This window comes from Anopheles aquasalis, chromosome 3 (assembly GCF_943734665.1).
Source record: "Anopheles aquasalis chromosome 3, idAnoAquaMG_Q_19, whole genome shotgun sequence".
Lineage (NCBI taxonomy): Eukaryota > Metazoa > Arthropoda > Insecta > Diptera > Culicidae > Anopheles > Anopheles aquasalis.
In genome coordinates, this window is record NC_064878.1 from 10,532,718 (window position 1) to 10,537,500 (window position 4,783).

The window sequence follows — 4,783 nt, forward strand, 5'->3', positions numbered from 1 at the left end:
TTAAAATTCGCCTCGTTAAAAATATATTCCGTTATTATTGACATCGAAGTCTGGCACTGAACATACCATCAATATCGGTGACATTGTTGGCGTTGATACAGTGCTGCCTGGCATTCAAAGCAAGTCGAACGACCACCAATCGAGAGGATCTTGCCCACACGCACTCTGAGCTGCGAGAGCCAGAGCCGGTGAGAGCGAAGAGTATAGGATAGCATAATATATTCTCTGCTACAGTTCACACAGCAAATAGAGAGCACCAATATGGACCCTTCTTCAAGTGGCTGAAAACTCCAGCATGCTCCAACTCGCCTCGATCTAGTATACTTTGAGACGGTATCGTGAGTGCGTGTCGATTAGCAGCGTGCTTGTCTCTGTTAACAATTTTTGGTGAAAGAATTTACTCAGTCCAATAGGCAGCTTGCAACTGAAATAAACCCATCCGCAGGATAACAGCTGGGCCTATCGCCGTTCCGGGTGGTCGTGGGTGAAACCCCCTCTGCAATCGTGGCCCAGGCGCCACAATGCGAGGCACCACCAGCGACGATTGTGCTTAGTGGCATCGGTTCCCTCGAAAAAAAAAAGGATGAAAAGTGTGCCGAAGTGAAGCCCATACAGTTGCTACAGATTGTGGTAATTTTGCTTAAAGTTTCTTCGCTTTTGTCTTGAAAATAGAATGGAAACGCGAGTGTGTTTCGGATAATGGTTATACTTTCATCATCCACGAATCGGTGGCCCCAATCCGTACTGGTCTGCTAGGAGGGGAGCCCCACTGGTATCTTGTGCAATCTTGCCTTTTCTCTCTAGAGCTTTTTTCACTCTTTATCCTACCGACGACGACCGTCGTCCTCCGTGTGGGCATGTGGTGAGCCTTTCGCAGCGCACTTGGTGTTGCCTTGGCCCAATAGTGTGATTGTGTAGGCCTAACAAGAAACACGCCTGTGTTGTCCAGCATAAGTGAGAATTAAAACGAGCATTCCTATGTGGTGTACTTGAGTGTGAGTGCGTTCCCATGCTGACTCGCTGTGGTGGTGCTGTATCGCACAGTTCCAGTGCCGCAACATTGTTCAGATTGTGTTAGGCAAAAGCGATGAGCGATGAGCGGGCAATAGTAGCAACAGTGGCAGTGGATTTGGGTTTTGGATAAAATATTCTCCGATTGTCATGATCCCACCCCAAAGGCTTATATTAATGCTTATCTCCGAATGAATAGCACCACGACACATTCAGGATAAGTGCATCAGTGCAGTTGTTGTGCGCGTATGGCCGCAAAGTGTTCTCTGACCTGCGAAATTCACTTCCGGTAATGCTGTCCAAATGCACGAAGCTACCGAATCGTAGAGAGTGTATTATGTACGCTGGATCGGTCGAGCATGAGGTGGAAAACCATGGGTTCCGTGTGTCATTAAGGCCCGAATGCTAGACACCCAGCCCACTGCTGCAGCGCTATTGATTAAACCATTACTTTGGACCTGCGGGCCGTGAAATCGATATCGGGCATGGGCTTCCTATGCTTTCCCTGATATTTCAAAACTGCCTCGTCCAAGATAGAACTCTTAGGATCTTGGATATGAAATCAGTAGTAATCGAACCGAAACGAACGAAATTCATATCTTAGGAGTTTGCACACAATTTTTGTAATGTTTTGTAATGGCGAATTCTCCATAGGAAAAATGTTTGTGAAACACGGCCTAGGACAGGGAACTGGTGGCTGTGAAACGGGGCATTTGCCTCCTCACATATGTCACGACAAAGTCATCGGGCTAATGGCACCAGCGAGTCAAGCCCCTAGATCAACAACCTTTGACACGATCGTTTACCCGTTGGTCCGGGGAGTGATGGAGCCGCCTAGTGTTTTTCATTTTTTTTTTTCGTGATTTACGTTCATAAAGCATGTGGTTGGAATAGAGTATTTCTTGTACCTCCGTACCATTGTTTTTGGTTTAAAAATGTGTCGAAAAATATCGAAAATTTGTCAATTTTCCTAAAGGATATATCGCGAGAGCGCTAACAAAGAGGATAGCACGAGCGAGCGCGCGAGAGGGAGAGTGCGAGCATAGAGCATAATTTCTCGCATAAAGAGAGAAAGAGAGAAAGCTCGTCCTTGCCACGGTGCGTGTCCGCCGTTGTCGACCGACTCGCGTCACACGTTGTGGGCTGCAACATATAAGCAAATCATATGGCCACCACCTCATCCCATCCTTATGCTCTTTGCGATGCGTTTCCACGCCGCTGGTATGCGTGTGTTTGTGTCTTTGTGTATGTTGGCCTTTTCTTCATCTCGTGTAACAAAGAACGGGTTGATCTCTCTGTTGGGCAAGAACCGCGCGCACTGAATGTGCTATAGGCCACGATCGCGACTTTCGCGGATTAAAAACTTTCATAGGCCGTGTGCAGGATGTGATTTGGTGAACTGCAAATTTGATTTCAGACTCCTACGGCTACGATAGAAACAAAGTTGCTAGTTGAAACTTGCCAAAAACACACGCCAAGTCTTGAAAATCGAATGTTTTTTTAGAAAATTTCACTTACCTTAACGGGGCTTTGCCACCCTTTTTAACCTTTTTAAATTTTTAACCCTTCTCCTTGCACCCTTTTTTAACGGCACCTTGGATCTTCATTTTCCATGGTTTCGATGTATAAATCGTTAAGATGGCTAATTTTCTTAACGATTCAAAACACTTTCACTAAACATATTTGAATCCACATTCGCACTACACACTTGCTGAACGGGAACGTTTGCTACAGTGAAGAAGGGGAAGTCTAAGCGAGAGAGCGGTTACGCTCTCGTCAAAAACCACCGCTCGTTTTCTCTCGCGCGCGCTCTCTCCCTATCTCAGTCTCTATTGGTTTTGGTTCTAGCGGCTCGATGATCAAATTTTGCCATCGCGTTGTCATTTTCAGCATAAGCAGGTTTGAGCTGGTTTCCTCGAACAACTCGCGTGGTGATGCAAACAAGGTGAAGAAGGGGTGCGGTGTATAGGAACCGAGGAAAAAATAAAACCGTTGGTGTTACGCACAGCTGAGGGCCACGGTGGGCTGCTCTATTCTCAAACAACCGTGCATTGACGTGCGATACGTTTTGCCCTTTTGGCAGGTGAGCACCAGCTGCGGAGCCGTTGGCCGATCAACTCCAGCACCACCAGAGGTGCGAGGCTAGGTGGTGCCGTGGTGTAGTGGCATTGTTGGCCCCGAGGGCAGGACCGCAGGAGGAACACCGTGGGAAGCTGCATTCAGGACCGTGGTCGTCGTCGTCTGCGAAAGGGCTGCTACGTTTCGAAGGAGGACCAGCACCACCAGCGCGCCAGTCAAAGCAGCAGCCTACTTGAAACGGTACGGAGTTGAGTTGCGTGACGATAGTGAAAACCCGTGCAAAATCCTGTCTTGTGGTGTGGTGGCCAAAAACCAAAGCAAAAATGGAAGCTTTTTGGGGGTCAAAATGCGAAAAGATGAATTTGAAAAAAAGGATAGCAACGCTCTCGTGTGTGTGCGTGTGAGTTTGGGTCCGAAGAGAGCGCGAGAGAGCGAGCGAGCGAGAGAGCGAGCGAACTGCGTGCGTGCGGTGGCGGCGGCGGCTGGCTGCGATGGAATTTTGGTGTGCGTGTGGCAAGTACGGTGGACTGCGTGCGTGCGGTAACTAACCCTGAGGCGACTCGGCGCTGTCAAGCAAAGTTGTGGCAAGCTAAGCGAAGGAAAAGACTGCCGTTTGTTGGTAAGAAATTTGCTTGACTAACTGGCACGACGGCGCTGGAAGTGCTGGACGCGCGCTCCACGGGGTTATGTGGCCGTGGAAGGGCTGCCGCTGGTGGTTGCGTGAAAAAGGGTATGTGCGTGCGCGAGTACAGCTGACTCGCCGTTGCCGCTCCGTGAATGACCGTGCCGCCGTCACCTCTTTTTTGGGGGCCAAACGACGACCACGACGGCGACTGGTGACTGACGACACGGCCCCGGTGGTGGTAATTAGTGGCACACACTGCTAAACGTCCGCGCGCGCGAGTGCTTGAAGGGTCAGGAAGAAGGACAGGAACAGTAGTCCTGTCGGTGGAAAATCTGCCAACAGGAACACACACGAAGGGGTGAGGGGAGGAAGAGGTGCAGATAATTCCCGAAATGGAACGATAAATTAGTGCATCCGGAGAGGGTGTTGTATGTATGCTGCGAAGCTTTTGGACCTGAAGAAAGGTGTGTGTTGAAGGCGAATCAATAGAATCAACATAGGCGCCATCACCGTCGTCGTCGTCGTTGTCGCCATCGCACAAGCAAACAAACCTACACACCATCATCATCATCGAGCATCACCGAGCAAGAGCATCGGCGGAGGCAGAACCGTGGAAATTGTGCAACTACCGAGGAGGACCGACTTCCTCTGTTCCAAAAACCTGTTCCGCGCCCCCTTTCGCATTGCGCCAGGAGTGCGCATTCCCATATGCTGGGCCCGTTTTATGCAAAGTTCAGCTAGACATCAAGGCAGGCATCAAGAATTCACGCCGATACAGCATGAAAACTGTGGATCGCCAGCTTGTGCGATGTCATCAGTTGCGCAGGGTGACCGACACCACCATCATCGACCCGACACATCAGCGCAGTGGGCGCTGGAACAGCTGTGTGGTTCGGCGAGAGAAGTGTGAGGACGAAAACAAATTAGCAACCAACCCAGCAGCAGCAGCAGCAGCAGCAGCAGCAGCAGCAGCAGCGCTTCGCGTTGCAATCAAAACTCTATGCAGTGGTGCAATATGTGTAATCAATCGTTCGAACAATACTTCGCTGACTGGTTTACTATTTTCGT

At 49.6% G+C, this 4,783-nt stretch overlaps 1 protein-coding gene across 7 annotated transcripts in view; it reads left to right on the top strand.

The window, feature by feature from the left end:
* Window positions 1-338: 338 nt before the first annotated feature.
* LOC126579115 (transcriptional activator protein Pur-alpha) overlaps window positions 339-4,783 on the top strand; it is an 8,051-nt gene continuing 3,606 nt past the window's right edge. Inside the window, exons 1-2 of one of the 7 annotated variants that reach the window (XM_050242417.1) lie at window positions 339-630; window positions 3,095-3,330. The gene's annotated coding sequence lies outside the window, so the exon portion shown is untranslated. Of the gene's footprint in view, window positions 631-2,840; window positions 3,331-3,558; window positions 3,710-4,601; window positions 4,622-4,700 lie in introns of those variants that run through there. The other 6 variants (XM_050242418.1, XM_050242419.1, XM_050242421.1 and 3 more) reach the window with 6 other exon arrangements.